The sequence below is a fragment of the Myodes glareolus genome, chromosome 3, assembly GCF_982192425.1.
Source record: "Myodes glareolus chromosome 3, mMyoGla1.1, whole genome shotgun sequence".
Classification (NCBI taxonomy): Eukaryota; Metazoa; Chordata; class Mammalia; order Rodentia; family Cricetidae; genus Myodes; species Myodes glareolus.
In genome coordinates this window covers 25,271,050-25,280,940 of record NC_142028.1, presented here as the reverse complement: position 1 = coordinate 25,280,940, position 9,891 = coordinate 25,271,050, and the positions used below count along the sequence as shown (strand labels likewise).

Here is a 9,891-nt window from a genome sequence, read left to right as displayed (position 1 = left end):
TGATGGTTTACCTTTTCAAAGGCATGGGGTATTTGCTCCTGGGCTGTTTTGCCATCCTCTTCCTCTCTGTCACTGGGTTTCAGACCCATCCCCAGATAAGGGGTCTTGGAGGACACTTGACATAAACATAAGGGGTCTGAAGTGGGAGGGGCAGCCCCATTTCCAGAGCCAGCTTCTCGATGTGTTCTCAACAAGCAGCACATAACAGTTTACCAATGCAATGTACAGCACATGAGGTCAAATTAATGAATGTCAAGGGACTGTCTGGTGGTTTGATTCTTTCTCTGGAATCAGAAGCTAGAATATCTGTCCATGTTTTGTCAACCATCAAGCAGGCACTGTGTCTTTGCCTGGGTATAAGGGAGGGCGGTGGAAGGCAAAGGGCCAACCTCAAGGGGCTTATGATGCAAGGATGGAAACAAGTCACGGCCCAGAAAAGCAATCATCACCAACACACGGACAGAATGGCGCTAATGAGAGAACTCCAAACACACTTCACCTGTGGTGAGTGCATAGTGCAGGAGGGAAGCAGTGGCCTGGCTTTGACAAGTTGGTACAATCCACATCTCTGAGCCTTGCTTTTTCTCACCTGTAAGGAGAATATCCATTTTTGCCACCTTAAGTCTCATGTCACGGACCGATGTCTTATAGAATGAAACTCTGTTTTTTCAGAGATCTGAAGGCTGGAGAGCTGGGATGAAGATTCTACAATCGTGGGGTTCTTGGTAGGGGATTTCTTGTTGGTTGCATCTTCAGGGAGAGCTTGAGTCTTCTCTTCCTTTTAAAAAAGCATTTGCCCATTGTGAAGGTTTCACTGAACCCTAATATCCTTACCCAAACCTAATCTTCAGATACCCATCACATAGGAGATCAAGTTAACAGATGCATTTGGAGGTGGGGATACAAGCATTCACCCACCGACAGAAACCAAGACTGTTTGCTGGAAGGGTTGGGAAGACACAGAGGCAGCCCTGTGCAGCACATCACAAACATACACTGAGCTGGCCAGTTTTAGCTTAACTTGACACAAGCTGGAATCATCATGGAGGAGGGAGACTCAACTGAGAAAATTCCTCCATAAAATTGAGCTTTATGCCAAACTGTAGGACATTTTCCCTATTAGGGATTGGTGAGGGAAGGCCCAGTCCATTGTGGATGGTGCCATCCCTTGCTTGGTGGTCCTGGGTTCTGTAAGAAATCAAGTCAAGCAAGCCAGTAAGCAGCATGCCTTCACGACCTCGGCATCGGTTCCCGGCTCCAGGTTCCTGCCCTGTTTGAGTTCCTATCCTGACAGATATGATGTGGAAATGTAAGCCAAATAAACTCTTTCCTCCCCGAGTTGCTTTTCGTCACGGTGTTTCATCCCAGCACTAGTGATCCTAACTAAGGAACACACTGTGCGTGTCTGAGCAGTAACTGTTGTTCTGATGCTGTGCAGGCAGAAATGCTTGTGTGGGACAAAGGTGGACCTGTGCCTTCCTCACTGAAAAATAGGGACATCATCAAAGATCAGGAAAGCTAGGCTAGCCCTAGGACACAGCTGGCTCTGCTCACTAGATTCTCGCTGATGCTCCAAGGGCAATATCAGACAATGATTGGTGCAGCATCCTACAGAAAGGGCAATCATTTGGTAAATGTTTTGGGTAGGTGGACCATTGGATGGTCTACAAAGGTGTTCCTAGAAGTTTCCCATTTATCTTATTTAACCAAATTACCAAACATGTCTTAACTGAATTATGCTTTTCTCCCCCAAATAGTTGCCAGAGTCCCAAGAGTGTTCACATGTGCACCTCCACGTGAGAAGCAACATACGTGGAAACTGGGCCTAAGTTGAAATCAAGACCTCCCCCCATTACAAGTCTTTTTAGAATGAGCAGCCCACGCAGAATCCTGAACAAAGAGCCTTCATTGGATGTCTTGAATTCGGATGCTGAGATAAGGCAGGCTAGTCTTCCAACAATTTAGAAAGCCCTGATCAGGGGAGGAATGGAACTAGACAGTATAGAAACCCAGGGAAGAATCATACCTGCAATAGTAGTACCATGCATGTGTGGGGGAGCATAAGAGAAAATATTTCCCAGAACCAGCATAAGAAGAATTGCCAGCATGTTCACAGGGTGTAGTCCACAACTATAGGAAATAAAACACATTCAGGGGCCAGTTGGTGGTGGCACATGCCTTTAATCCCAGCACTCGGGAGGCAGAGGCAGGAGGATCTCTGTGAGTTTGAGGCCAGCCTGGTCTACAAGAGCTAGTTCCAGGACAGGCTCCAAAGCTGCAGAGAAACCCTGTCTTGAAAAACAAAAGCAAACAAACAAAAAAACCAGATAAAACACATTCAAAGTTTAATTACAAATACAATGATAAATTACAAGAATAGACACCAGAGATATAAATCAGGGTTAATGCTGTTGTGTTACCAAAACAATATGGATGAATAAGCATAAATCCAAGCTCTCTGCCCCCCTAAAATACAAAACCAAACAAAAAACAAACAAACAAAAAATCAGGAGTCTAGACCAGACAATTCAGATAAGAGCCAAGAGAACCAGAGATAAACCCTAGGAGGTGTGTCAAGTATGTTAAAGTCGGAAAATGTGGTCAGAATGGTCACCAGGGTCACTTATGCCTACTGAGCTGGTAAAAGATAAATAGAAAGGACATCCTTGGTTGATATATGCCCTTCTCCCCCATGAGCTCTTGCATTTGAAAGTTCAGTCCCTAACTGGTGGCACTATTTGGGGAAATTCAGAATATGGGGCCTAACCGAAGAGAGTAAGTTGTTGGGGGCTGAATCTCTTCCCGGACCCCTCTCTTTGACTCTCTGCCTCTTGTCCTTCATTTCTTTCCCTCGCCTCACTCTGAGCCCAGCACCAAGGGAGCCAAGGACTACGGACTGAAATCTCCAAAAACACGCCTCACTAGAAACTGTCCTTGCCTGAACTTAGTTCTGCCAGGTGCTTTGCTACGATTCCAGTAAAACTGAGTAAGGCATGCAACTGGCAATCTTGCACTGTCAAACAAGGACGTGTCCTTATGCATCCTTCCGCAGTCTCTTACAGACTAGAGAGAAAGGATGCAGTGCTTGCCCCACCATTCATCCATCCTGTCAAGCCACAGGGACAGTTTGTTCCTGGTGTGTGAGATCACAGAGGTCTTTGGCAGTTACCGTGTTAGCCCCAACTGTGTGCTGGCATCACCTGAGGGGGTGAGTCAGTCAGTTCTCCATGCCTGTAACAAGTACCCGGGACAATCAGTTTATAAACAGAAAAGGTTTCTTTGGCGCATGGATTTGGAGGTTTCCACCCATAGTTGGTCATCCCTGGTGCTCTGGTGCCTGTGGTGAGCAGTGTAGCATGACGGAGATTGCCTGACCGAGCAAAATCATCTCACCACTGAGCACCTAAAGGGAAGAAAACGAGGCTGGAGTCCCACAGTCCCCTTCAAGGGTATGTCACTAGTGGGACTCACAAGGTCCCACCTCATAAAAGTCCTGCCATTCTCTGGAGATCAGTCCTCTAAGATGTGAATCTTTGGAGATGTTCCAGGTAAAAACTACAGCAGCGACTTCTTCTAAATGCTGGTCTTGAGTTCTGTTAGGCTTTGCGACTGCCCAGGGAACATAATCCAGAGCCTGGGTAGAGAGCTGATAATCTTTGTCAATTGCCTCATCCTGTGTGCAAAAAACAAACAAAAAAAACCCCAAAAAAAAACAAAACAAAACAAACTGAGGTCCTATATGTGGGGGAGGAGGGCACACCACTTGACATGACTTCAAACTGTGTGGGGACAATGATGTTTTCCAGGCTTGCAGGAGGTCCATCTGTTCCCACATGTAAGCGTCAAGGCTACCTTGGAACAGCCCTCGAAATTCCCGTAATTACATCATAATGAGTTTCAGTTTTCCCTTTGAGCTCAAGGGAGGACTGGAATGCGCCTGGCATTCAACTGTCTTCCTTTCTATTTACTCTCGAGTCGCCTTGATTTTGTTCAGCCCTCTGCACATGGAAGGGAGGAAAGAACTGTATCTGTTGTAATTTTATAGATTCCCCCCCCAAAAGTAAAAATGGAAGCGTTCAACATTGCTTAACTTATGTCTCAGAGACAAAGGTTTTGGCTGAGTGTGTCTGCAGTAACTTAATCGAGTGCTTGAATTTTTCTAAAAAATTAGACCAGATCATTACATGATTTTTATGTTTGGCTGTACTCTTTAGTACAATATGACTGTACCCCTCAGAAGTGGTTAAATACACACAAGAGAACTTACAAACCCAAGGCAAGACAGCTTATTGAACAATAAAAATAAAAGCTAGGAGTCATGGTACTGCACCACTAGCCTAGTGACTTTCTTTTGTTAGACCTCACTACATTAACTAAACTGGGTCTCTCCGGTAGGGAGACCTCCGCCAATATACTCCAAAGAGCAGCTTCTAACATTGTTTAAATGCTCCCTGAGTTTTGTCCATGTGGTTTCTGGTTTCTTCCTGTCCATATGAGCCATACTCGCTCTTTTCATTAACAAGGAAACAAGAGTTTATAAACTGTCATGCTTCACTATGCAGCAGTCAAGGACTCTGGCTGTGGCCCCTCTTTCCTCATAATTCAGGCCCTTCCTGAGTCACTGGAGTTCTTAGAATCTGAACCTGGGGTTCACTGCTCTCAAAGAAGTGGGGAGAGACAGAGAGAGCCAGGGCAAGGAGAGGGGAGCCGAACCAGAAAGACCCTGCTCCCCTCCTGCTCCCTTGCATCGTTTTCTTTCCCAGGCCAACTGAATCTGTGCCTGAACAGAAACGTTTTCTGAGAAGTGATCAGCATCCTTGTCCTCCTTCCTGGACCAACTTTGGCAGATGCTGGCCGGAAACAGGCATTCTCTTCTCTTTACGGGAATGGCATCCTTGCTGCTCTTGCCGGAATCAGCATGTCACTCCTGCCTTCCTCCTTTTTACCCATCATCCCCGGTGAGCTGCACTCACTTGCTTAGTCCATTGCCCAGGAGACATTGATTATGATGCCTTTTGTGTGCTCTTGTCAATATTGGTCCTCCCGAGGGGTTTAAGGCTGCCACCTCTTTGGTCAAACACTTGCCCTGTAGTGGGGCAGTCAGTCATGCCAGAAAGACAACACGTGTGGGGAGGACCGATAAGAGGATGCTTCCAGGACTCTACTTAGCGAAAAGGACATTTCAATTATATGTGCATGGATGTTTTACTGCATGTAAGTCTGTGTGCTACATGTGTACAGTTCCCTCAGCGGCCAGAAGAGGGTGTCAGATCATCTGAAACTGGAGTTACAGAAGGTTGGGAGCTTGCTTCCATGTTGGTACTGGGAGGCAATTGCCCTTACCCACTGAACCATCTCTCCAGCACTGAAAAATAACTCTTACATTATCTGCATGAAAACTACACCTCCTTTAAGCAATTTTAGTGCATTTTAAAATTGCATTGTAAACATACTAAGTAAATTATTTTTTAAAGTCTATGAGTAAGTTGCCTTCAATATAGAAATTTGTGTGAAGTCCCATAATCCATTCTGACTTTTACATTTTATGATTCTTTGAGCTCAACGCATCTCTAACATACATCTAAAGACAAAAGATTAAAAAATAAAACTAGTATCAATAAAAAGCCAGGGTCTAAAACTAAGTAAAATTTAAATAAATTTAGGCTTTATATAGCAAATCTCAAAATATTAAAATTTGGGCTGGAGGCATGGCTCAGCAGTTAAGAACCTGAACTGCTCTTGCAGAGGACCTGAGTTTGGCTCCCAGGACCCATTCTGGGTGGCTGACAACTGCCTGTAACACCAGTTCCAAGGGATCCAAAACCGTTATCAGACCTTAAAGGACACCTATACTAACAACCAAGTACCTGTACTTGCACACACACACACACACACACACACACACACACACACACACACACAAATTAAAAATAAGACAAATATTCCTTTTCAAGTGATTCCTTTATCTATTTTAATTTATGTATGTGGGTAGTTTTGTGTGCATGTATGTCTGTATACCATATGTGCAGTGCTCATAGAGGCCAGAACAGGGAATCAGATCCTCTGGAACTGAAGTCAGAAAGCATTGTGAGTTGTCATCAAGTCCTCTGCAAGAACAACAAGCAAGAAATATATATATAATTGTCTCATCCCAGTCCCTGCCCCACCCTGCTCTGTCTCCACTTCTCTGTTTCTGTTCAGGAAAAGGCAGGCCTCCCATGGATAGCAACAAAACATGGCACACCAAGTAGCAATAAGACCGAGCACTTTCCCATGTATTAAGGCTGGAAAAGATACCCCAGTATGAGGATTAGGGTCCCAAAAGCCAGTAAAAGAGTCAGAGACTCTTGTGAAGAGTCCCACAAGAAGACCAAGATACACAAACGTAGCATGTATATAGAGTGTCCAGGTTAGTCCCATGCAAGCTCCCTGATTATTGGTTCAGTCTCTGTGAGCCACTATGAGCTCAGGTGAGTTGATTCTGTGGGATTTCTTGTGGTGTCCTTGACTCCCTCCTAGAATCCTTCCTTCCCAGCCCCACCCCCCACCTCCTGCAGGATTCCCTGAGCTCTGCCTAATGTTTGGTCGTGGGTCTACATGTCTTTTAGTTTCTGGACAAAGCTTCTCTGATGACAACTGGCCTGGGCACCAATCTATGAATATAGCAGAATACCGGTAGGTGTCATTACTTGGACATTTTTTTCCTGTCAGTTGTGTTTGGTTCTACCCTAGGTGTCATCCAGCCTGTGTGTCCAGGTGATCCAGGCGTGCTGGGGTAGGCTTACTCTCTTATATCCCATGAGCCAAACAGATTAGTGCCCCAAACCCTCCACTGAAAGTCTTGCCTGGTCACAGGAAATGGCCAATCCAGGCTACAGTCTGCTGTTGTAGGAGTCTTAGCTGCAGTCATCTTTGTAGACTTCTGTAAGATTCCCCCGTGTCCGATTTCTACCTGACCCTAAAATGCCCCCTCTTTTCCAGTAGTCTCTTTCAGTACTCACCCCTTTGTCCCCCACCCTGAGTCTGATCACTCATGTTCCCATCCCCACACGCTCACAGTCCACTCACAAAATCTCTATTTCTCCTTCTCAGGGAGATCTGGGTGCCCCCCTCCTCGAATCCTTCTAAAATAAAGCAAATCTTAAAAAATTAAACTTTTAAGTCCCAGTATGGACCCTTTGAAAAGTTTTAGAAAAGCTGAAAGTAAATGTGAAGTGCTACCAAATTCAACGTACGTGGTAAAGTCATAGAATTAATAATAGCTAACAATGCTAATGAATCTAAGAAAAACTTCAGTAAGTCGGTGAGTGGGTCGTCGTCATGGAGATCTTTGGGGTTGGTTGGCACAAGAGGCTAGCATGTGTCCTCACCCAACTTTACTCTGTCTTCACTCAGCTTCTTTACTCATCTGGTGAGAACTCTCAGACATATCACTTGCCCTCTCTGAGCCCCAGATACTTCATCCACAGAGTGAAGGGTTGGCCTCAAGTTCCTCCATCCTCGGCCATTCTAAGAAACCATCTTCTGGGGCTGCCGGAAGAAACAGAATACAGGGGCCAGATGTCCCCGGTAGCTCTGGGGCTCTGGAAAGAAACCTCGGGGCCTCACTCCTTCACGAAGGTTTCTTGTCTGAACTGGGGCTTCGACTGCCCCTGCTTCTTCCTTGTACAAGCACCAAGGGATGTGAAATTCACCATGACTCAAAGGGGTCCGTGTTCATCAGGAGGGTGTCTTGGAGGTGAACCTTCTCCGAGCCTCAGGATAGAAGTTGGGAGTAACACTATGTGTCCCACAGTCATTGGGGTGCGGGCTGAAATCAACTGGAATGGCCTTCACCCAGGAACAGCCAGCAGAGCCTGCAACCTATATGGAGTGATGTGTGGTGGTCAGAGTGGAGGAGCTCCCTCCCGTCTGCCCCACCATCCCTCCTGCTAGATTGACAACTGTCCCACCTGTGGGCTTGTTTTGCGATGAGACACTTCACTTGAGTTTTAGCAGAGAAGATGCGTTATTTTGTGCTGCTAGGTGCTGCAATTGATTTGCTTCCTATCTATTTTTTCTGTTATTGTTTAAGCAAGGTCTCTCTATGTATCCTTGGCTGGTCTCACATACAAGGAGGCCTCTCACACACAGCACACAGGCAGGCATCTCACACATAGAACACATGTAGGAGACAACTCCCACACAGGACACACAGGTAGGCAGCTCCCACACAACACATGCAGGCAGGCATCTCATACGCAGCACATACAGGCAGGCATCTAACACAGCACACACAGGCAGGCCTGCATTTCCTCACACTACATTCTTTTACCATGCCGGTCCATCTCACATGAAGCCCGCCCCCAAGTACGGCCCATGAGACACCAATATTGCCTGCTCATAGATCCCTGACTTCAGCCTTGTCTGTATTATTTCCTGCCCTTACGCCCAAATATGATGCCATCTTTCTTACATTTTCCAGTGGGAGCAAGCATTTCCTTGAAATCCCCTCACTCCCTGCAGTCTCTGGGTAAAACTGGGTCATGGACTACTCCTGGGCCAATCACTGGGCAATACTGGGACATGAACTACTCCTGGGCCAATCACTAGGCATTACTGGGGCATGGACTACTCCTGGGCCAATCACTGGTCAGGGCGATGGGATCACCACAGCAGGTTTCCAGCTAGACCTTGCAGTGCCCTGGAGTTGTGGTCACCTTATGTGAGAAACATGATGGAGCCACCCACTCCACTGAGTGTGCAAAGGCAGATGTATGAGGCCAGGTATCGTCTATTAAGTCAGACAATGAAGAGATTGAAAAAAGTATCGTTTTTCTTTATCACACATTTATTTACTTTTTGCTTTTGTTCGTTTTGTGTGTTCGTTGTCGCGGCCGCCATCAGAGAGGATCAGCCATGGCCCTGCGCTACCCCATGGCCGTGGGCCTCAACAAGGGCCACAAGGTGACGAAGAACGTGAGCCAGCCAAGGCACAGCCGGTGGCGCGGGCGCCTCACAAAGCACACCAAGTTCGTGTAGGACATGATCCAGGAGGTGTGCGGCTTCCCGCCCTACAAGCGGCGCGCCACGGAGCTGCTCAAGGTGTCCAAGGACAAGCGCGCGCTCAAGTTCATCAAGAAGCGAGTGGGCACGCACATACGCGCCAAGAAGATGCGGGAGGAGCTGAGCAACGTGCTGGCCGCCATGAGGAAGGCGGCGGCCAAGAAGGACGGATCTCCTCCCCGTTCCCAATAAACGTTGCTGTGGCGAAAAAAAAAAAAAAGTGTGTTCATAGGCTTGGTCATGTTTAAATTAATTAATAGTTTTAAGATTTTTTTTTTCTCAGATTTAGAGGCAAATAGAGAAAATGCAATTGAATCCATATGCCCACAAGTTCTTTGGGTTCCTAGGAATTCCCAGCAGTGTAAAGAGGTCCTGAGATTGCAAGCTGTGAGAACCTCTGCTCACATTAGCAGTGTCCACCCACTGGGCTGAGGGCTACGACTCCTGGGGTGTCAAAGATTGAAGGAGGCATCCATGTCTGATGAGGGTTCTGTTAGGAGATCATAGGGGCAGCTGGGCATAGTGGGGCAAGCCTTTGATTGCAGCAGCTAAGAGACAGAGGCAGGTAGCTCTATATGAATTTAAAGTCAGCTTGGCCTACCCAGCAAGTTCCAAGCCAGTCAGGGCTACACAATGAGACCCCATCTCAGACGAAAGGGGGGAGGAATCATTGTGAGGATGAAGTCAGCAGCAGTGTGTAAGTTCTTTGTAACTGCACTGAGAAATGAGGTGGTTTAGCAATTTCGCACACACGCTTTTGTGGAGTCAGAGCTAGAAATCCGGCCCCCTGGTCCTCGTTCACTGAGTCAGGCTTCCGGAACTTTCTCCAGAGCTGCACCGCTTTCT

At 46.7% G+C, this 9,891-nt stretch overlaps 1 pseudogene across 1 annotated transcript; it reads left to right on the top strand.

The window, feature by feature from the left end:
* The first annotated feature begins 4,685 nt into the window (after nt 1-4,685).
* Nucleotides 4,686-9,237, top strand: LOC125406848 (large ribosomal subunit protein eL36 pseudogene; annotated as a pseudogene). The gene is made up of 3 exons (XR_015737595.1): nt 4,686-4,958; nt 6,609-6,675; nt 8,887-9,237. The product of XR_015737595.1 is annotated as a large ribosomal subunit protein eL36 pseudogene (transcript).
* Nucleotides 9,238-9,891: the final 654 nt, after the last annotated feature.